The sequence below is a fragment of the Diceros bicornis genome, chromosome 4, assembly GCF_020826845.1.
Source record: "Diceros bicornis minor isolate mBicDic1 chromosome 4, mDicBic1.mat.cur, whole genome shotgun sequence".
Classification (NCBI taxonomy): domain Eukaryota; kingdom Metazoa; phylum Chordata; class Mammalia; order Perissodactyla; family Rhinocerotidae; genus Diceros; species Diceros bicornis.
The window spans coordinates 26,198,759-26,222,974 of NC_080743.1; the positions used below are offsets into that span (position 1 = coordinate 26,198,759).

Genomic DNA, 24,216 nt, shown 5'->3' on the forward strand with positions numbered 1-24,216 from the left:
GTCTCTTTTTATTTACAATGAATGAGAAAGAATACAAAATTTGTACAAATATAGATATAAGTGCTCTGAAGGAAGGACAGAAATATAAGGCAAAGAAATGAGACTTGGCATTTGAGTGCAAATCGTGTCATCCTCGATGCCATAACCCTAAATCTGCACTTGCAGCACAGCAAAATGTGTCCATCTGCCATATCCTATTTCTAAAATGCAGGACTTCTGAACTCAGACCAGAATCTGTCATCAAAAAACCAATCAACTATAAATTCCTGCACTATGAATATCTCCAGTAGAGAGCACTAATGTTTTTTGAATATTTTGTATAAGTAGCTTTAAAGCTAGAAAAGGCTTAGGAAGCAGTTACCATGCTTTCCCATTCCCACAGACCTGGAAACAGAAGACCGTAAGACACAAGGACATTTATTCCACATTCATTAACAGTTTATTGACACCCATTCTCCCCAGGTACCATGTTAGGCCTTGGGACACCAAAGAGGAAAAGATATACTTCTTACTCTTAAGGAATTTACAGCCTAGTGAAGAAGCTTGCCTCAATCTCCCAGTAGCTTCTTCTTCCATCAATCAAAGAAAGCATTTACTAACTAATCATCCGCCTCCCTATCTCTAACCACACACACATATATAGAAAAACTTACAAACTAACTATCCTCCTTTGAAAACAGTAGGTTCAGGAGGGCCTTAGAGATAATCTAGTCTAAGCCTCTCATTTTATACATGGAAACTCTAAACTCAGATTGAGTAAGTAACTTACCCAAGATCATGATAAGAGCTAAGATTAATATGGAACTTACTATGTGCCTGGAACTGCTCTAACTATATTATTCATTTATTCCTCACCACAACCCGTTTTTCAAACAGGAAAACTAAGGCACAGAAAAATTAAGTAATGACAAAAATCAAACAGCTCGTAAGGGCAAAGCCAAGATTTGAATCCATGTATTCTTGTTCCAGAATCCAGGCTTTTAGTCACTATGTTATATTTAGGTAGCTATTAGTAAAAGTAGTGATGATTTTCTGACTCATGTCTTTACACTTTCTTGTTATTTTACATGAATCACCACGGTTTCCAGCATTCCAAAGCCAATCTTCTGGTCAAGAATTATCAAAGAAATCTCAAGATATTATGACACTTCAAAGTCACAAGATGCTCAAGTTGGAAAAAATGGCCCAATGCCAATGTAGATGTATATCTACAGATATACATCTGTTACCAGAAGGAGGAGATGAAGACACCCTCAGCCATGAGAAATATAATCAGTAATCTTGTAATAAGAAATTTTTATAGCTAACTTTGACAAATGTTGCCACTTGTATATCAACCCCTTGTCTTCTCTAATCACCTCCATGTACTCCCTCCCACCTCCAAATCCCAGTCTTTTAAATTTGTTGATTCTTCAATCGAGTAAGAACGTGTTAAACTGTGAGACCTGAAAAAGAGGTTAAATTCTGAGATGACCCTGGAATATCCAAGATAGAGAAGATGTGCATTTCAGAAGTCTCAGACTCATTTCACCTATTCATCCATTATTTCATTTCATTTATTCATTCATCATTTGACAAATGTTTTTTCTGTACCTGCTATGTGAAAAACACTGTACCAGTTTCTGGAGATGCACTAATCCATGTGATGGATGTGGCCTTTGCCCTCCTGAGGTCCACAGTGTCACAGTATTCCTCCAGAAGATGTTAGGGATCTGCAGTTAAGCAAATGTCATCTTTCAACCTATTGGGCCTCTGAATGACAGCTGAGCTGCAGGAGGTTTAATAGAGTGACTCAGCAAGGATAGGGACTGCTAACAGATGATATTGCTTTCAGGTACACAGACTATAGAGGTAAGAGCATATCATTTAGAAACAAAAAATACATTATTTGAGTGATTTGCATGAACTATAAAGTAGTTTATAAATAGAAATTATTTGTATTACAATTATATTTTATCAGAATGCACACATTCTTTTTGTCCTGAAGAACCCTGAAGAGGCAAATATTATATATGCTTATTGAATTGGCAAGTAAGTTAAGTAAATTCAGGAATTTTATTTGACAATCAAGTTCACCCAAAGATGAAGATAATATTGTAAAATTTCCATCCACCTATATATCTGTTTTCATCCTCCAGTATGCTTCCCCTTCATCTTACTTATAATCAAGCTGTGGCCAACTTCCCCATCTACACGAAGGCATTTGTTAGACACCAAAAGCTGTTCTACTCACTAAAACAACAGGCTTCCTTTGAAGTCCTAAGTTCTTTAATTCACTCAGCATGTCTCAATTTCTCTGAGAAGTCTTCTCCATTTTAACTCACTCTCTCTAACAATGTAAGACCTGACTACCTTTGCCCCTCAATTTTGTAATGAGTTAAAGAACATCTTGCTTATTATTTTGCTGCCCTTTTTCATATTCAGCTCTTATAAAGCATATTTGGGCTGTGGGCTCTGAGCCGTGTCAATATCCTGTGTTAGCAGATTCTACTGGGCTCCATATTTGCTCACAAAGCTGGCTACATATTTGTCTCTATTTTTTTAAGTTTTAAAAACTTTAAGCTTTTTGAGGGCAAGTGTCCTATTGCTCTTATATGCTCCCAAAACAACAGTTTGGTGGAGATAGTGAATTGGATGTAAAGAAGTTTGCAGAAATAAGTTAGTAGAAGAATAAGCAGATAATTAGAAGCTATGTCTGCATTTGGGTATGCAGGATTTAGGAGACAAAATCAGAGGATGGTGTTGTGAGACAGACTGGAGTTTGGTTAGTTAGTCCTCACCGATTGATTGCGTCCAGCCTAACATTCTCTGGAGGAATGCTGGGAGACTATGGACCTCCGAGGGCCCAGGCACATCCATCACATGGACCACTGTATCCCCAGAAACAAGTACAGTGTTTTGCACATAATAGGCACAGAATAAATATTTGCTGGATGATAAGTGAATGAGTGAAATGAAATTAAGTCTGGGACTTCTGAAATATGAACTCTACCTATCTTGTTTTCTTATCTAGTCCAGGACAAATATAGTAAACACATTGGAAAAACAGAAACTCCCGCCTAGACTGTTAGTGGCTTGCCCTAGGTCTCATGGCCAGAAGTGCCCCCAGGAGAACCCAAGACTTCAAGTCCAATGCTCTTTCTGTCATATATCTCTTTCTTCCCCAGCTCTAAAATGTTCTGAATCTTGTTCTTTTACAACTTATTTTGATTTTTTAAAAATTCTTATTAAACCACAGAGAAATATCAGCTTCTACTCTTAGGCAATCAGTTTAGATGAGAATTGAAGTCCAGTATTCAATGTGTATTATAATTAACAAATGGCCTTATACTAGGCCAAGAAACACCCACACACACACACACATACACACACACACCCACACACACACACACACACACACACAGCTGCTGAGGGAAAAAAAAAAAGGGGAAGTGGAAATCAAGGTCTAGCTGGTATTGGACCTAGGTTACTCCGAACCAAAGAAGCAAAATGGTTTACTACAAGGACCTTCAGAAACCAGCTGCTTTTACAGCACCAGGAAACCTCTTGCCCAGATTTCAATATGGTTCAGGGAACACAGACTGAATCTTCACAGGGATCCCAGCAAGCGCTGTCTCAGTCACTAGCAGAACTCGTCACGGCTTTTTTTATTTTATTTATTTATTTATTTATTTTTGCGAGGAAGATCAGCCCTGAGCTAACATTCGATCCCAATCCTCCTCTTTTTTTTTTTTTTTTTTGGCCAAGGAAGATTGGCCCTGAGCTAACATCCGTGCCCGTCTTCCTCTACTTTATATGGGACACCACCACAGCATGGTGTGACAAGCAGTGCATCAGCAGGCACCCAGGATCTGGGCCCGAGAACCCGCCAACCCCAGGCCACCAAAGGGGAGCGCACACACTTAACCACTTGCGCCACCGGCCAGCCCCACGGCTTTTTTTAGACCACTTTGCGGGAGCTGAGGAGCCCCAGCTCTGCTTTAATTCTGGGCCTTCAGCCTGGCTTCACTTGTAAATATTTTCTTAGAAGACACCTCCTTTTTATGGATAAGAAAGGGACAAGAGTCAATAACTGGCTGGCTACTATGTGGTGGATTCCAATATGTGACCCAGATGATAGCATACATTCTTTAAATGGGATGCATGGGAAACTTTCAAAGAAATATTTGGACGACTTCCCAGAAGACAGATCAGCTGGAGATGTCAGGCATCCCGCTGCAGGAATTGGTGTTTTTCCTTTGGAGAAGAGGCTGGAAGGTCACCTTTATAGCACCTGTCTCATGAGGAAGGGGCAGTGTATAATTAAGGAAGAGGGGGCAACCAATACAGTGGATAGTGAGAAGACAGAGTAAATAATCGTGAATATTTCGGGCTGGGACCAAGACAAGGGATCGACTCACACAGAAGTACACAGCCAGCCTTGCACAATTACAATTTGGATTTCTAGGTCAAGCTACCTTATTCCAAACACATGTGCAATATCCTACTCATCTTGCACTCAGAATTCTCACCACTGAGCTCATTCCCAGGGGTCATTCTCAGAATTTTCCCCAGGCCCAAGGAAAGCTCATGTTAAACCTCTGCAACCAGGAAATTGAAAAGATCAGGAAAACACAGTGAAGTGTTTGGCCAAAAATAAATAAAAATTCTTCATCAGTGACAATGTGCTCAATCATACACAGCTGAAACAGGGAGATTCTGGCAAACTTGCTGAAAATGCAAAACCGTGAGTGACTTCTAACTTTTGTTCTTTTCTTCCAAACTGATATCTTGGTAGAACTAACAAACTTGAACCATGATGCTGAGACAATATTTAAAAATAATATTCCAATTTAGAACCTTAAAGTTAACCAAACTTCCTCAGACCCATGTTCAGTATGATTCTCCTTCAACCCAACGTGGCCCAAAACCTCACCTCCCCTCTAAGATGCTCTATGCTATCTGGATATACCTCCCCCAATAGAGTATATATCTTTAAGAAAATGAACTATTATATTTACCTTGGTATTCTCCCTCACCTCAGTAAGATCCCCAGTGCTTTCTTTTATACACTGTAGACATTTAATGTTTAGTTAATTTAAAGAAATAGAGGATTTTTCATTATCATAAGTAATTTTTAAAATACTGAATTGGAAAATAATTAACATTGAATAATATTATCTTCCATTAATTACAAAAATTTTCTCAAGATTCAGAGAAAACTAAACTCTTATCAAGGCAGCCACATGGAGCATAGCTTAACGATGATGTCACTCAAGAGATTTTTTTTTTTTTCAGCGAATCAGCTCAGAAGAGACCTGCCAAACCCAGGAGTTATTTCATTACTTCCTGTGGGTCATGGAACTCAGCCACCAGATGACCAAATTGTAGTGATCCTTTTATTTCTATTATTTGTGACTTTGCTTGTGTCATTGGGTAGAGGAACTGGCCACATTTGCTGTTGATAGTCATCCTCTTTGTCATATGAATGTAGAGACCTTACCACTAACTATTCTTCTACTCAGTGGGATGTCATAGAAAACAGAATGTTTTTCCTTCTGCTTCTTCTAGAGATTTTTAGCTTACCAGAAAGAGACTGACTGAGCCCTGAGCATGGATTGGTCATTTTAAGACAATATTTGGGGCAGGTAACGCAAAGGTATAGGATTTAGTCTTTCCAAATCCTGATTCCCTTTCAATACTTAAAGTTCCCCTTTCTTCATAAGGCTTTTTCTGACTATTACCACCTGCATTGTTCCATCTCTTCATTTGAGCATAAGTAGCACTTGATTTCTTCCAAATGTTCATCTAAATTGTGAGCTGCTGAGGACAGCAGCACGTTTGATGCTTCTTCGTATCGCCCATGATGTCCAGCACACTGATGAGCACATAATAAGTGCTTAATATCTATGACGGGATTTTTAACCACTATCTTAGACTTTGATGAATTTGGCTACGGAAATAGTGACTGAATCTTCTAGAATTTTCTTTTACTAAAATAAATTGGTAAAGTCCTTACAGGCACTCCTGTAAGGACTGAACATATTTCAAGACTCCACAGGTCCTGTTTTCAAAGAGATTACACCGTAGTGGGAAAACTGGGCACAGGCATTAAAAGCCAAACGGTATCTGTATTTCTCATTATAAGGCCTACCCTGGGATGCCAATAATTTCCAGTTACTAAATACATACTACTCTGTCTTCTTTATGGGCCCATATCAAGTGCATGGTGGTAAAGTTCTCCAAGAACAGGAGAGATTATTCATCTTTCTCTTCACTGTAATGCACGCAGGAGCTTATGTGAAGCATCACAGAAGGAAGAAGAAACAAGAGAAACATCTATTTGATGCTCCAGTTTCCGAGGATTATTTCTGGAAGCAATATCACAAATTCAGAAGCCCAGTTTCTCTAGTGTCAGTAATAAATGTTGTCACCATGGAGGGTGATTTTGTTAATGAGAATTGAAATAAAATAAACACCTTTATAAGCTACATATCTGAGATTAATCCAGAGCTAATACAGTTTTAATGAACTTAATCATTTAACTTCCTGCTAATGGTGACCTGGGTTACCAAGTATGGAAGTCACTTTTTTATTCATAGCATCATTGGAATTGGAATCTTAACAGATCTTCTAGTTTATAACCTATTATTTTATAGATGAAAAGACTGACTGCGAAGGAGGTTAAGTAACTACCCCAAGTCACACAGGTAGTGATATTGCTGTGATAAATGAATGGATTATCTGTTCATGGACTTGAAAGGGGAGAAAATATTCCCTTCCAAACATTCAAAGATACAGAAGGAAAAATTAGACATTTTCCATTTTTAATGTCATGACTTTACAATCAGTATCTCTTATAGCACTCACTTTTTTCCCTGTTGCATGTTTTCATGAAACATATTGTTTCATGTTTCAAATTCTGTATATTTTTTATCTCCCTCTCCACATGCTAAGCAGTGTGAGGATCAAACTCAAATCTAAATTAGCTTATTAGATCTGTACATACACAGTGTCTCACACGCATAAGCTCAGTAAAAACTTGTTAAATGACCAAATGAAGGAATGCTCTTTCAGCCTTTCCTCCAAGACAGGGAGAAGATAGCTGTTAACCCAGAATGGAGTGGACAAAGAAAGAATAGAGCAGTGTCCTAAAGACAAGTCTTCTCATTCCCTTTCAGGGTAGTTCAAATTGTAGTCCTAACCTGAACAGTCTCTGTGGGACTCAACTTGGTCTCATATAACTCAGTAGTGCCATTTTCCATACTCTCACTTACACAAACCAATGGGATGCCTCATATGCTGAGTCTTTTATAGCCTTCATTTTATTCCTTTGGGAGGTCCCTGTATAAACATTTTTTTTAATGGGGATGTGATTGCCATAGCAACTCAGGGCTATAAACGCTGCCTAATTGAATCATTGTGTGCGAGATGATAGCCTGAGCAAAAAGAGTTAAATCTGTGGCGGGGATGAAAGGGGTGGGGTGAACGACGATGACAAAAACACAAATTCCTGGGTTTGGATTAATTTTTGTTTATTTCATAAAGCACGTTGCTACTTTTCAAACGCAGGGCCACTTAACTGTAGAGGGAAACAAGTGAAGCAGTAGATGGGGTGGACCAGCGGTTTATTAGCCGTAAACGCTGGTATGAGTGTAGGACGACCCCTCTACCATGTCGTTCCCTCCCCATCTCGAAGACAAGGGCATTTCAGAGAGACGGACGGTATTGGAGGCCCAGAAACCTAACTTAAGCCGCTTAGTTTGGTACAACCGTAAACCCTCCCGCACAGGGGCTCGGCCCTGCAGCCTTTCTAAGCACGCAGTGTAAAGAAAGGTACCCGCGTGTGCAAGAAGTGGGTTCCCGCGTGCTCCACCCGAGCCTTCCCTTAGGGCCCAACACACGATGTGTAAATACCAAGTTACTCCGGTACACACGTGAGAAGGCGGGGGCCCGACACCTAAATACTGTACTTCCAAACGCCCTTGCGGGGCGCGCCGGGTGGACAGCCCTAAGCCTCTCTCGCTCCCGTCTCTGGAAAGCAGCCCCGCTCTTTGCAGTCCCCCGCGAGATGTGCAGCTATGCACGGCTGCCTGCGGACCGGAGGCTGAGGCGAGCGGGCTGGGGCGGCCACATGGCGCGCTCCCGGTGATGGCAGCTGCGCTTTGTTTCCATCAGCGACGGGTGCGTCACCGGCCCCCGCGGTCCCAAAGCTGGGCGAACACGCAGGCCAAGGCTGCTGCAAAATCAACAGCAGGAGCAGCTACCGAAGCGGCCGCAGCCTCTTTCCCCTCTTCCTCCTCCTCCTCTGCCACCGCCACCCCGCGGCCCCGGCGCCTCCTGCCTCCGCCCCGCCCGCTCCTCCTCCTCCCGCGAACTTAGTCAGCGGTTCGCGCCGCCGCGCCGCGATTGGCCGGCCGAACGCGCCGCGTCACAATGGAGCCGGTCGGAGGCGGCGAGCCGGCCAGCGCTGGGGCTTCCCGCTGAGCCCGCAGCGGCCGGCAGCCGGGAAAGTGCGGGCGCGGGGCCGCCGCCGGCGCGCCCGGAGCGGCGCCGCACCCGGGGCTGCACACGCGCACGTAGGTCGGAACCGGGCGCCCTGGCTGCCCGAGCAGGAGCCGAGCCGACCCAGGTGGTGGAGGCGGAGGACCCGGTAAGGGGACGCAGCAGGTGGGGTTGGCCGAGCAGGTGCGGTTACCTGTCCGCGCTCACCTGCGAGCCGGGCCTGCGGGCAGGTAGCTCGGCCAGAAAGATGAGTCGCGGCTTCGCTGCTTCCTTGTCTCGGTGGGAGAGGGAGTGATACCCCCGAGAGGACCTCTCCTGGGTGCTGGGGTCATTCGGGGCAGGAGGAGTGGGCGGCCGCGACCAGGGGGTCCCCTCTGTACCCCAGCAGTCTCGGTGCTGCACCTGAGTGTGAGTCCACGCGGCTCTGCGGGGAAAAGGTTTCCCAGGCTGGAGTCTCGCCCCCCCTAGGAGAGCAGACCCCCACCCCTCACCGCCTCCCCCCCAGGGCGCCCGCGTTTGGTCGCTCTTGTTAGCCTCCGGCCCTGGTGCGCTTTGTTGACATTTTATTCTTATTGGATACTCATTGTTCACCTACAATTTGATGATGAGGTCGGCGTTCGTTTGTTTGAGGGAGAGGGGGGTATAGGGTATAAACCTATACCCATTTAAGAAGAGGCGAAATTTCCTCCTCCTAGGCTGCAGCTGAGCAGGTGCTGAGAGATCAGAGGGAGGAGGCTCCGTGTTGGCTCATTACTCTGTGTCCTCAACTGACTTCCCAAAGTCCATAGGTTGCCTTTAGTCAGAAGACATTTGTGCAATACTTTTCTTTGCGGTCAGAGAGACTCCCTCCCAGCATCCCCCCCTCCTCGCCTCCCGCCAAGAAAAGGACAAACCTAAATTTTAAAGCGTGAATTTCCTTGAATAAATTCGCCTTGACTGAAAACTTTTTTTAGAACTCCATAAAAAGATATCGGTATGAAAATTTTAAGTTGCAAATATGTAGCCAACTTAAAACAATTTTTTCACTGCTTTCTATGAGAAAATTAAATGGCATGTGCCTTTATCTGACTGTTGAAGCACACAAAAGTCGTCGAATGGCAGTATAATTTAACAATCCCAGCACCCTCGAGGTGTTCAGGTTACACCTCCTGGGAACCCAAAATGCTCTTTGAGTTGTGGGTGCCAAGGTGACTTTCTTTTGGCCCTGGCTTTGCTAATCAGCAGCCCCACTCTTGAAGAGGATACAAAATGACAGCTAATCCTACAGGTAGTGGGCCTGTGTGATTTAAGAACATAAGCCCTAACACGTCTGATATTACTTAGTTCAGGTAGTGAAGGGGGCCGAGTTGTCACCGAGTGTACACTTGAGTCATAGCCCTTTTCTTATACCTACTATCCAAAGAAAATGTTTTTATTTTAGCAAAAAAATAAAAGTCTATATGTTAGAATTAAATTTACTATTCTTCAAAACTTGTGTTTGTCTTCAATTGGAAAAGTGTTCCAACATGTCTAGCCTAACATGAATATTTTCACATTTGGAGTGATTTCATTTGACTAGTCGTTAAGATCTGCTTTTTTTAGACTCCCCTATATCACCATTCCCCTCAGAATCCTTAGAATGAAAGCACCAACATTAATTTCATGAAAAGTATAACTAATTTCATGAAAAGTATAACTTGGAAAGAATACCAAGGATACCAGGTCTTCCAAGTTTGTTTAATAGACTTTAAGAGCAGTTTAGGTTCACAGTAAAATTGAGCATAAAGTGCAGAGATTTTCAGTATTCCCCACCAGAGTGATACATTTATTATAATCCATGAACCTACATTGACACACTATCACCCAAAGTCCATAATTTACATTAGGTTTCACTCTTGGTGTTGTATATTCTGTGGGTTTGGGCAAATGTATAACAACATGTATCCACCATTGTAGTATCATCAGAGTAAGATATTATGTCATAGCATAACTGCCCTAAAAATCCTCTGTGCTCCACCTATTCATCCCACCCTCACCTCAACCCCTGGTAACCACTGATATTTTTACTGTTTCCATAGTTTTGCTTTTTCCAGAATGTCATGTAGTTGGAATCATGTAGTCTGTAGCCTTTTCAGATTGGCTTCTTGTACTTGGTATTATGCATTTAAGTTTCCTCCATGTCTTTTCATGGCTTGATAGCTCATTTCTCTTTAGCCCTGAATAATATTCTGTTAGTCTTCCAAGTTTTTTTAGATATTTTCCTGCAGTGGCCTGAAATTTGTGTTCTTTTTGTTTTGTTTTCTGAATTTGAAGGGGGAAAATATTTTAATATTTAGAAGATTCTTGCTTTAGCCAAAGTTTTTGTTTGTAAACAAGTTTTTTTTTCAAATTTTCAACTCTTTTTTGATAATATCTGCGTATTTTATGTTCCTTTTTGACTTTTTACTGCCCATACAAAAATAGCCTATTTAATCTAATCCCCAGATCTTTTTTTTTTAATAATTTTATTTATTTATTTTTTTTCCCCCAAAGCCCCAGTGGATAGTTGTATGTCATAGCTGCACATCCTTCTAGTTGCTGTATGTGGGACGCGGCCTCAGCATGGCCGGAGAAGCGGTGCGTCGGTGTGCGCCTGGGATCCAAACCCGGGCTGCCACCAGCGGAGTGCGTGCACTTAACCGCTAAGCCACGGGGCCGGCCCTAATCCCCAAATCTTATTTAATGTCTCTCAAGTTGAATTTCCAAATTTTTTTTTTGTTTCCCCTTTCCAGCATCCTTCTGGCATATACCAATATTACCAGAAACGAATGTATGCTGAATTTGTCTGTTACTCCAGACTTGGTGGAATGGTTTACATTGCCTTCCATATAGCATGTCCCTCACTGCTTTCCTGTCTCAGAGAGTACTGGATGTTCCACAAACAATTCAGACCTGTAACCACTCAAAAGGAATTTGGAAGGTGCAATTATAGCGAATTTATTTAACCAATTGTAAAATGCATTCTAGCCAGCCCTGGTGGTCTAGTGGTTAAGATTTGGTGCTCTCACCGCCACTGCACCATTCGTTTCCCCATCAAGTAACCACATCATCCGTCTGTCAGTTCTTGTACTGTGATGAATGCGTGTTGCCCTGATGCTGAAATCCATGACACTGGTATTTCAAATACCAGCAAGGTCACCCATGGTGGACAGATTTCAGGGGAGCTTCCAGACTAAGACAGACTAGGAAGAAAGACCTGGCCACTCACTTCCCAAAAAACTGGCCATAAAAACCCTATGAATAGCAAGGGAGCATTAGCTGATATAGCGCCAGGAACGTGAGCGGATGATGCAAAGAGACTAGGCAGGGTTCTGGTCTGTTGTACACAGGGTCGCTACGAGTCAGAATCTACTCGATGGCACTAACAACAACATCAACAAAAAATACATTCTAATTTCTGTCATGTCTGTTTTCATATTGCTGCCTTTTCCTTTATTGCTATTGCCTACTTTATTTCCCTTCTATGTTTTCTAAACTTCTTACACACCTTTATTATGACTTGGTTTTTTTCCAGTGTTTAAAATAATGTCTTTGGCAGACATAACAACTTATTTTTCCTTTTCTGCATCATTAAAATTGATCTTAAATAAAATTAGGCCTAACTTCAATCACTGAATCTCTCTGCTAAGTTCTTATCACTGCTGTTCACTTAGAAATTGAACAGTGGGTAATAAACTCCTTGTTCTATAACTGCCTCTCATTCAGGATTCTACTCAATCGCAGCGCAATTTAAATTTACTTCTTCAATGCTGTTGTGAACCCTGTGTAAAGGAAATGAATACAAATGAGTTGTCAGAGCTTCAACCTTGACCTTTCCTTTTGTCTTTTTGGCCTTTACGCTGTCTTTGGTATGGGTCGCATGATTCTGCTTGTCCTTTTCCAGACTCTGTATCTTTGAACCTCATCTCCTGCCTCTTCGATTTCAGAGTCCCTTGTAATTCTTTCTTCTTGTCTCTCTCATCCTGTGGCCATTTCCAGGGCTCCATTCAACAATGCCTACTCTTCGGCCAACAGCATCTGTCACAGAAGCTACCAGTTGCACAGACTCTATTTCTCTTCTGTTCCGGGCTCCATGCAGGTGACTGAGATCTTCCTCCTCCCATCTGTGATGGAGACTACATTCTTTCTGTGGAGTAGCATATTCCTTTTGATTGTTTCTCAGGTATGAAGATTTGAGAGCATATTCAAACCTTCCTTTCTTTTGTCAAATTCCTTTTCAGCATTTTTACACTCTTCCACCCCCAAAATCTACTGCAAATTATAAGCAGCAGTTCTTCAGGCTTTTCCCTAAGAACATGGGCTTTGCAGACTGATGAGCCTGGGTTTGAACCCAGTAGCATCACTTTGGATGAGTTGCTGGATGAGTTAGGATTAGCTGCCAGGTACAGAGACCACAAAGAAAAATGGCTTAAACAAACTGATGTTTGTTTCTCTTTCATATTAAAAAAAAAAAGTCTATAGAGAGAAAATCCAGGGCTGGTTTTATGGTTGTACAGTCTTCTGAGACCTAGTCTGGTTCCACCTTTTAGATCCACCATACATCAGATGAGGGCCTCAACCTCACGGTCCTAGATGGAGCTGCAACCATCACATCCAGGTTCCAAGTAGTAGAAAGGAGGAAAGAAGGAAGGGAAAAGGCCCGTGGTCTCTTAAGGAAATTTCCTGGAGGCTGACATACACTTCTTATTACATCTCATTGGCCAGAATTTAGTAATGCAACCTCACCTAGCTGGGGAATCTTGTCCTTATTCCAGAGAACCTTATGCCCAGCTAAAATGTGGAAGGTTCACATCCTTGGGAAGAAAGCAGGGAAGGAACATTGGAATAGCCAAGCACCACAGGTATTCTACACCTCTTTTTTCTTGACTAATATTATCTATCGTGCAGTATTCTTAGGATTAAAAGAAATATTAACATTAAAGCATCTAATACAATATCTAGCATAAAACAAGCTTTCAGTAAATATTAGTTCATATTCCTCCTTATTCCTTTTTTGTGAATTGTCTAGTTTCCTTGCTACCACATCACTGGCATCCAAATCCTATTTTAAATACTTGGGCAATTGCCCCAATGGTACCAGACTGTAGTCTTCTACCTTTTCATGAGAGGGAGCAACACATTATTACTCCATGTCGGCATTTATTTCTTAGCTTAAAACATGGCTTAGGTTAAAAACATACGTCTTGGGCCGCCCCGTGGCTTAGCGGTTGAGTGCGCACCCTCCGCTACTGGCGGCCAGGGCTCGGCCCAGGCGCGCACCGATGCACCGCTTCTCCGGCCATGCTGAAGCCACGTCCCACATACAGCAACTAGAAGGATGTGCAGCTATGACATAGAACTATCCACTGGGGCTTTGGGGGAAAAATAAATCAATAAAATTAAAAAAAATATGTATGTCTTAGAATCAAATAGACTTGGATGTGAATCCTGGCTCTGCCACTTATTCAGTATGCATCCTTAGCCTCTTGCACCCTCAGCTTCCTCATCTGTAAACTGGGGGGCAGAATCAGATATGAAGATTAAATGAAACAATGTGTATAGAGTGCCTAATAAAGTAAATGGTAGCTTTTCTTTTCTTTTTTAATTTGGCCTAATCTGGGTGAAGCTTTTTGAAACTGAACTCTTTTTTTTTTTTTGGCTGAGGAAGGTCGACCCTGAGCTAACATTCATTGCCAATCTTTCTCTATTTTGTACATGGGTCGCCACTGCAGCATGGCCGCTGACGAGTGGTGTGTCTGCACCTGGGAACCGAACCCCGCCAGCGAAGCGGAGCATTCCAAACTTAACCACTAGGCCACCGGGCCAACCTCTGAAAATGAACTTTTATTTCCATTTAAAAAAATGTGGGGTTTTTTTTTGGTGAGGAAGATTGGCCCTCGGCTAACATCCGTTGCCAATCCTCCTTTTTTTGCTGAGGAAGGTTAGCTCTGAGCTAACATCTGTGCCCATCTTCCTCTATTTTGTATGTGGGATGCCTCCGCAGCATGTCTTGATGAGCAGTGCATAGGTCCACGCCCAGGATCCAAACCCGGGAACCCCAGGCTGCCGAAGCGGAGCGTGTGAACTTAACCGTTATGCCACTGGGCCAGCCCTAAAAAAAGTTTTAAAATTGGTCATCCCCATACATATCCAAATGTGTGTTGTTAAATTGTTAGTCAAACTTTTTGAGAATTGTCTCCAAAATCAGTTTAAACCCCAAAACAGCAAAACCTTTCCTGTATTTTGATCAAAAACAGAATAGCTCAGCCTTAACCTTCTTCAGCCTTGATTTGAATGATTTTTGACTGATCTACTCTCAGAAGCTGAAACATTTCCACCAATGAATATATTTCATCATATATTTTTTCAGCAGCTATTTATTAAGCACCTACTGTGTGGCAGACACTGTGCTAGGTTCTGGGGACATAATGGTAAGCAAAAATGCATGTGGTCCCTGCCACCATGGAGGTTGCAGGTTACTAGGGAGACAGGTGAATTGATCACTGCAAATAAATGAAAAATTGCTGCTGCGAAAGTTGTTAGGAAGGAGACGCACAGGTGCTATGAAATCATGTGCAGATGTCTTCTGGTCAGAGGTTGAATGGCAACCTTAGGAACAAAAAATTGGCTAGTGAGCTGAAGTAAGGAGATAGTGTGGGAATGTGGTTTGAAATGAGCTCAGACATGAGATGATCCTGCCCTTAGGCATGGATCAGAATATGCCATAGATTTCCAACATCGTTCCAAAGAAGGCATTTCGTAATGTTTGGAGCCATCTTTAAAATAAGTGTATATAATGTATAACTTATCAAAGTGATATTCAGAAAGGGGCTACATAATTCAGGAATAATTTAATTCTTTTATAATTTATTCATGCTATTTTGGCAAGTTTTAAATACAGATACTTTTTTTGATACACCAAGCAGATGAATCTGAGAAAGTTGGCTGTAAAGTAGGATGTTTTCAGAGAGGGTCGGAGGGCTGATCTCTTTGAAGCCATTTGGCTGAATGGGAGCCATATGAAAGACTGCTGGCAGAAGAATATGTAGCCCATAAAGCAGCAGAGGAAATGACCATAGGAGGGGAGGTGTGGGCAGCGTGTTCCAGAATGCTGGCTGGACTGAGGTGCCCGAGATGCCCTATCTCAGGGCCACTGGGCAGCCCCAACATCCAGTCCCTCTGAGGCTGTCAGGTTTGCATAGACAGGAACCCAGCTCAGCACACTGGTAGTGGGGTGCCATTTCTCCTTGTCCTGTCCAGCTGAGCCAGTGGGGGATCATTTGGGGAAATGTTGCCTCTCTGATCCCTTTGAGAGCCTTGGAGGGTAACTGGGGAGGCCCTGCTTTTATGCAGCGTGGTAGGACATGACTGAGCCTTGGGGGCAGAGCTGCCTGCCGTTGGACTGCAGGTTGTTTCTTGCTCTGAGGATAAATTTAAGATGAATTCTGTTCATCTCTCTAGGCAAAACTAAATGAGTTTGTTCCTGGCCCTCTTTCAGTGCCGAAATAGGCAGTGCTCAACTGAGCAATGATGTGTCTTCCAAAAGTGTTTGTGAGTCATGATGCAGTTTCTCAGATGCACAGTGTTGTGCGTGGTGGTCAGGTTCCCAGGCTTCCCCAAGGGAATTTACTATGCAGCATGGCCCTAAGGTGCCACAAGTCTTTCATCTTCACCTTCTCAGGAATGCCCCTGGACCTGGGACTGGCTCTCATTCCCACTTGCTCTGGGTTTTGGAATTCCTCCCTCAGTGGCACACCAACCTTGTTCCTACCTCAGGGACTTCTCAATTGCTGTTCTCTGCCTGGACTGCTCTTCCCTTATGAATTTGGACTGCCTGGACTGCTTCCTTCTCCTCAATGAAAGTTCAGCTCAAATGTGACCTCAGAGTTTAGAAACTGACCACCTTTGGTAAAGTACCCTTGCCTTCCACACCTGCCCCATCAAAGCCTTTCAGAGTTGGTTCATTGTTTGCTTGCTTATCTTCCATTCCCCTCGCCCCCACCAGAATATAAGTTCTCTGAAAGCATGAACCATGTCTCCCTTGTTTACCTGCTCTTAAGCCTGGTGTGTAGTAAGCTTCCCAAACTGCTGATGTGATATTGGGCAAAAAATTTTACCCCTTTGAATATAAAATGGGAATGATAATACCTGTGCTACCTGCCTCATAGAACAAACAAGGCCCCGAGTTGGTGGACTGAAGATACTTTCTTTTCCCCAAAACTTACTATTCATCTTTAGATTCCATATTTTTGCAAATAGCAATAGTATTTACCCAATAACATAACCCAGAGAAACCTAGAATTCATTCTGGGCTTCTCTTCGCTTCCTTCCCCCCAAACTGCTCCTTATATAATTGGTATCCAATTTGTCCAACGGCCATATCCTCAAGGTTCCTCCCATCAGCACCCTCCCTCCACAGCCTCTTTACTGTGTTGAATCTTTTCCACCTATAGTTTAGTTTGTAGACTTTCCTATGTTCCACCCCCAAATTTGTTGTCCACACTGCAGGAAAGTAGTCATTCTGAAAGGCAAATCTCCTGTCATCTCTGCCCATGACTTTAATGACTTGCTTTACACAGGATCAAGTCCGCATGCCTCGGTGAGCCATACAATAAAGTCTTCCTTTCTCTGCTGCTACAACTCTCCAGCTTCAGCTCTCGCCACCCTGTCATTTCTAAATCACCAATGCATGCACCTGGACACAGCGTGCAGTCACGCCCCCATACACCAGCCATCCTAAACCATTTGCAATACCGAGAGGAAGGTACTAGGTACCCAGGTGGCTTCACTCCATGGCTTTGTTCCTTCTCTCTATCTGGGTGCTTGTATCCCCTTGTCAAACACCTGCCCATCTCTCAAGACTCAGTTCAAGCATACCTATTCTGAAAGACCGTTCCAGATGCTTTCCCTCTGCTTACCACCCCCAAGACTCTTCATTCCCTCCTCCCAGTCTTGTACACCTATCTTAATACCTATGCCGGAGAATGGCTCTGCCTCCCCCTAGGTGCTCCTTCATGATAAAGAATATTTTGTTCATCTCCTGGGCATCCTGGGTCAGGCATCATATCTGGCATGTTATGGGCACTAAATAAAGACATATCTGGGAGAGAATTAGCAAATAAAATTCAGCATACTTATTACCTAGTCCAGGGCTTTGTTTCAATAACATACTTTTTTTGTGTGTGAGGAAGATTGGCCCTGAGCTAACATCCGATGCCAATCCTCTTTTTTTTTTTTTTTTTTTTGCTGAAGAAGATTGGCCCTGAGCTAACATCCATGCCCATCTTCCTCTACTTTATATGGGATGCCGCCACAGCATGGCTTGACAAGCAGCGCGTCAGTGGGCGCCCAGGATCGGAACCTGTGAACCCTGGGCCACTGAAGTGGAGTACGTGCACCTAACCTCTTGCGCCACCGGGCTGGCCCCTCAATAACATACTTTTGACTGATATTTGACTAAAATTTGAACAATCTCCTTGAAGGTTAGAAGCAGGAAGATACATTGTATACATGCTGTTAATAGACATCAGTTGAATGGCCAAAATATTTTGTCAATGAGCTAGTGTTTATTGAACACTTACTGTGTTCAGAGTTCTGGATTTGGCAACTTGCAGGGGATGCTTGAGACAGCTTTTGCGCTTTTCTGAAATAATCCTGGCTTTGTCTTTCTACTAGAAGTCAAAATTTTAGATGGTCGACACAAGCTCTTGGCTTATAGGCAGTTTAGAACAGTGTCTCTGAATGTTTTTCTTCCAGTATCCCCAAAAAGGATTTTGAAACACCGTGTGCTCTCCCCATACATTTTAAAAGTTATCTAAAATTTTTCAGCATGATTTTAAATAGTTGCAAAGATGACATTTCTGATAATATAAATATTGATTTTTTAAAAAAATCACTCTTTTTAGTGTACCCAGTGGGAGCTAAATTAAATACCAATATGATTTCATATCTACCATATCATCCATTTAAAAAACACAGGAACAAGCTCTTCTAGAATAGCCGGGAATTTTACATAGTTGTTTCCTTTGTGGAATTCATTTCATTCCCCTTCGCCTATAAAACTTAATCCCAGTGTAACATTGTTATGTTTGAAAATCTCATTGATTACCTTATCATACTCTTGTGACACACACATATACACACTATATCTGTCTATTTTTTTTAAGTTCTTGTGACAGTAAGGCTCTAAATGTTAAATAACCTTTCTTTTGGATTGACTTATTATGATTTTTACTAATATACAGTTGACCAGAACAAGTATATTAGAATTTTGATGAATAACTATTAAGCATAGGTAAAATTTTGTTAGAAAATCATCTCTCAGTGAGATACATGGGGCTTAAAAATAGTTTATGCATAAATAAATATTACTTATTGCTAAAATGAGATAGGCTTCATAATCAAATCAAATGCTTCTTTTTAAATGTAAGTGCTTAAGAAATCTTGCTATATAAATAAGTATTTGGGAACGAAGGCAATATAATTCCACTTTATTTTTTAAACTCCTGAGTTATATGCCAAAAGTTACCTACTGATTGATCACAAAAATGATTTTCAGTGTTCTGTTGTAAAACAACTTGATAAGGTCTTCCTCCAGTGTTGTCCAAAGCAAAGTGGATACTTTCCCCTGACTCTCAAAAGGATTTCTCAGTCATGCAAGTCAGTTACTATCTTAACATCTATAACCCTACAGGTGTTTCAAATGGCCCTCTGCTTGAAGCCCTGGAGATTTCTACTCCCCAAGGCAATGCACTGTAAGCAGACTCCTGAGAAGTGAGATGGTTGCCTTTCTTTTGGAATGTGGGAAAAGGATGAATGTGAAAGGGAAAGAAGGAGATGGCTAGAAAGAATCAGCAGGACATCAGCTGTTTTGAAGCAGATACTTTTAGAGAAGAGTTAATGATGATCTGGAAACAGCTTCTACCAGAGTACCCCTCCCTCCAAAAAAGGGTCCCCAAATCCCATACCCTGGTTTGAAGATCAACTGGTTTGGATGCTAAAGAAAACTTTTCAGTCAAATTAGCTATCAATTCTAAGAGAAAAGGCCCCTAATAGGCCAATTTAAAGATTTCCTCTTGGTGGGTGGGAATATTCAAAAGGGAAAGAGCATGGTTAGAGCATATCACTTTTTAAAATATACCCAATGGAAGCTAATTTGATACCATTATCCATTTTAAGAACACACAATCAAACTCTCCTAGAACAGTTAGAAACTTTACATAATTTTTTATACCTATTGTTACACTAGATACAAAAAGAATGTTAGTAAAGATCACTGGATGCTTGACTGACAGTCACCTGTGTCAGTGGGTGATTGGTTTCTAAGAACAAGTTTTAATCCCATTGAAAAAAATTTCTTCAGCATTTTATCAAGAAAGCTAATTTCTTCCCAGGAGGAGGTTGTAAATTACAGCATGCAAAAAAGGTTTGGTCCCAGGCTAGATTTGGGACATTTTTTCTTTACGGAGTAATGTAGTCTGAAGGGAGAAGAGATGGGCCTGGCCATCATTCTATTGAGTTTGTTGTTGTTAGTGCCTTCCAGTTAATTCCAACTCCTAGTGACCCTATGTCAGAGTGGAACCCTGCCCCGTCTTTTTGTGCCATCATCTCACCTTCTGGTGCTATATCAGACAACTCTCCACTGCTCTTCATGGGGTTTTCGTGGCCAATTTTTTCAGAAGTGCATGGCCAGGTCCTTCTTCCTCGTCTGTCTAGTCTGGAAGCTCCACTGAAACCTGTCCACCATGGGTGACCCTGCTGGTATTTGAAATACTGGTGGCAAAGCTTTCAGCATCACAGCAATAGGCAGCCTCCACAGTATGACAACCGACAGATGGGTGGTGTGGTTTCCTGTCCAGAAAACGAACCCAGGTCACCACAATGAGATCACCAAATCGTAATCACTAGACCACCAATCCTGTTAGCAGGGAACCTTTACTGGGGTCCTTCTGGTTCCTGGATGCTGTTGGCCCTGAATGAAAGAACACCATACAGATGTCCCCTGCTCTCATGCCTTCTCCCAAGGGCTTATAGCAAATCTGGACCCCTACCGCATTACTTACTATAGTATATGTTTGTACATCACTTCTAACATACTAAAGCATTTACATTCACATTTATTCTCCTGATGACCTGCAGTAGATGGGGCCAGTATTATCCCCGTGACACAAATGTGGAGACAGTTTGTGAGGGGATATGTGGCTTGTCTAAGCAAACCTCACAAATTAGCAGCTGATCTGGCATCTGATGAAGTGACTTTTTCTACAGTATAGCCTGGCGCCTTTTCCCAGATGTGTTATTTTATAAAAAAACTCTAAGGATTGGAAAACTTGCCTTAAAGTGATCAGATGAAGACTAGGTAAGATAGATATGCTCGTAAAGGGCTTAGTAGAATGCACGGCTCTCAGCAGGCCCCCAGATTTTTAAAAAAGAAAAATAATATATTTGAGTTTTTGTTCTGCCATGCTTCATTTTGTGGGTTAGAGAAAATTAATTCATTCAACAGATTTTTTTTGAGCACTTAATATTTGCCAGGCCTTGTGCCAGGCACTGGGAATAAATCCAACAAAGAAGAAAACAAATGAAACCCTTTCATGTGGAGCGTACATCCTAGAGGAGGGAAGATAGACAATAAGCAAGTGCAAGATATAATGTCATGTACTAAGTGCTATGGGAAAAATAAAACAAGGTAAAGGGCTAGAGAGAGGTTGGTGGTGGGGATTAGATAGAATGGGCAGGGACAGCATCCCCTGGCTGAGACTTTTGAGAAGACCTGAATATTACACTCACCTGAGTCTGAGTTCAAGGCCTTGAGTTTATTTGGGTAAGTTGATTCAAGTCATGGTATTCTAGAGTTGTGTGTAAGAGATCTTAGAGAGTATCTATTGATTTTTAACTTTTTTGTATTATAGGTATCATTGAAGGTCTTTCCCATAATAATAATAACATACGTATATGCATAACATTTTAACATGGCTTGAAATCATCCTTAGATCACCTCAAGTTCATATCCCTGTTCTATTTCATTCCTTTCTTTTTTCTGATAAGACATTAAAGTTGAGAAAGGCAAAGTAAAAATCGTCCACAGTATCACAATTAGTTAGTGGCTGAGTCAGAGACGTAAGATTCCCACAAAGTTGTCCATTTTTTTTTTCCACTAAAATCTGTAAGTAGCTAGAGTGTTAAATTCTCTAAAACAATTGTAGTCCATAAAGCATCTGCTTTTTGTGTATATGCACCATTTTCATTTGCATCGAGTAAAACCTCCCCAAGTAGCTTATGTAGCTGCTATGGCTCCTTTTCCTATTTCCTGACCAGTAACAACATAAATAACATCCCAAGTATCCCAGATGTCCTAGAAAATCATGAGCAAAGAGGACTCAGGCTGACAGCAGGAAAGGAAAAAAAAATGGAGATCTTGGAGTGGCAAGATTTTTCTTACCGATGAAACTTGGGCGTGTCATGACTTTAAAGGGCAGATAGGGACTGATAGTGCTTTTGAAGGTCTCTGAATGTACAGACAGCAGAGGGGTGGAGATGGGAAAGACTTTGTCCCAATTTCAACAGGGGCAGTGACTCCCTAGGGTAAAACAACGGTCACTCCCATCACCCCACCCAGTGATTTCCTCTTGGGACATTTTATACAAAACTTGGAAGATAAAGTTGTCACTTTCAGGAAAGTATTCAGTGTATCAACTTATCTTCCCAGCCACACTTCCTTAACAAATGTCTCAACTTTTAGTACTATAAAAATCCCAAAATTTTAAGTAGTAATCATCCACACATGATTTCCAAAATTGGATGCTGTGTAATGGTTTTTATTTGCATACAAGATTTTCTAATACAATACATCTGGCTTTAAAACCTCCAAAATCTAGCGAGTCTACCTCCTATAAATATCGATATTTAGTGAATTTTTAGGCTGCTTTCTATTGTTGCTCTCTTAAAGACAAAGAAAACCTACTTTTTCCATTAGAAGTGCCCCTTAATGTCGTGACACCTCTGATAGAAGAAATTCTAGCCTAGTCTCTCTTAATCGGTGAAAGGCCCTTTCCTCCATATTCCCTATCCCCACCCCCATTTTGGGGTATTTCTAGCCTACTTTTCCATCTGTGTTCCTTGTTACTATAGTGATGGGCACCATAGAAATAGAGAACAAAGCAGATATAATAAGCATCTCCTCCATGGTTTACAATGCTGAAAAGGGGTCTAGGTTTTTCAGGCTTGGCTTGTTCTTTATTGGTGGCAGAACTGGACCAGCCCAACTGGGAGTGGGCACTAGAGTTACCGGCTGGTTCCGGCTCTGCTGTACCCATTGTCCTGCACTTCACCAGACTTTTCACTACCCAGAGTCGTGGATGTGAAGGAGGAGTAGTGGGAGCCGGTGGAGAGGATGTAGCACAGAGATCAGTGACATAGAAAGAGTCAACCCACTGCAAAAGACAAATCTACTAAAGCATATTACATGGGAGAGAATCTTAGGCTAGTTTTAAGTTTTACCAGTCGTTAACCCTATTGCTTGATTTTGTGTTGTTCAGCTTAACTTTTCAGTGGAGAAGATTTGCCACCTTAGGTTTTCCTTCCCTCAAGGTGCTTAGCCTGTATTAGATTTTTTTAAAAATTGAATAAAAATCTATCTTGATTACTAATAGCTTGCAGTATTTGCTCCCATCCATTACATTTTTTTAAATAAGTGGTTAAATACTAATACATGCTTATTTTATGCTTGTTTTAGAATTATAATGAAATATTTTCTAGATATTGTGGAAATTAGTGTTTTCCATAAGATCTGGGAGAAGATGCCCACAGGTAGTTTTCTAACCTTCTACATGCATGTTCATTCTTTCGTGTATTACATCTTTATGTATCATATTCTTAGACACCCCTGATGAAATCATCAAAGATTAAATAAAATATTCCAGTTAATCAATTCCATCTTCTAGACAACTATTTTTATGTTTATTGTTATATTTTAAGTTTTGCATTGCTTATATTTTTATAGTCAAGGGGCATATGCAGGGTAAAATAGTTTAGTACAATGTTTTAGAATATAAAGTCGTCGGGCCGGCCCCATGGCATAGTGGTTAAGTGCGCACGCTCCGCTGCTGGCGACCCGGGTTCGGATCCCAGGCTTGCACCGATGCACCGCTCGTCAGGCCATGCTGTGGTGGCATCCCATATAAAATGGAAGAAGATGGGCTTCGATGTTAGCCCAGGGCCAGTCTTCCTCAGCAAAAAAAAAAAAAAAAAGGAGGATTGGCGTGGATGTTAGCTCAGGGCTGATCTTCCTCACACACACAAAAGTAGAATATAAAGTCGTGGGACATGAATCAAATTTTTGGAGCTAAAGAAGCTGAATGTTCCATGTGCCTGTTACATTGTGGCATGAGGGCCTGAAATTCCTTCTACCTGTGAATTCGTGTTTCTTTGGCCACGTAGCTCCTTTCTTTTTGCCTGATGAACCCATATTTTGGCAGTTTTATTATCTGCTGTAATGACTGTTAAACTGATGTGAAAATATGCTTGGAATCAACTTCGCACTTTGAGTTTTTTCAATACCTACTCAGTGTAGCCCTCCCACGAGTGAGCTTTTCCCTTTTGTGGCATAAATGAAAGACCAAGAGCCCTGGAGTAGGAGTTGGAACGCCCAGTGCTGACTTTGGCTCGCTCTCTGCCTGGGGTGGGCTTGGAGATAAATTTTTAACCATACAAACAGCACACAGCTTCATCTGTGTG

At 41.8% G+C, this 24,216-nt stretch overlaps 1 protein-coding gene across 3 annotated transcripts in view; it reads left to right on the plus strand.

Moving 5' to 3' along the window:
- The first annotated feature begins 8,008 nt into the window (after nt 1-8,008).
- Nucleotides 8,009-24,216, plus strand: part of LRRC8B (leucine rich repeat containing 8 VRAC subunit B) — a 65,207-nt gene continuing 48,999 nt past the window's right edge. For 2 of the 3 annotated variants that reach the window (XM_058538472.1, XM_058538473.1), the window contains exon 1: nt 8,490-8,632. The gene's annotated coding sequence lies outside the window, so the exon portion shown is untranslated. Of the gene's footprint in view, nt 8,164-8,489; nt 8,633-24,216 lie in introns of those variants that run through there. The other variant, XM_058538474.1, reaches the window with a different exon arrangement.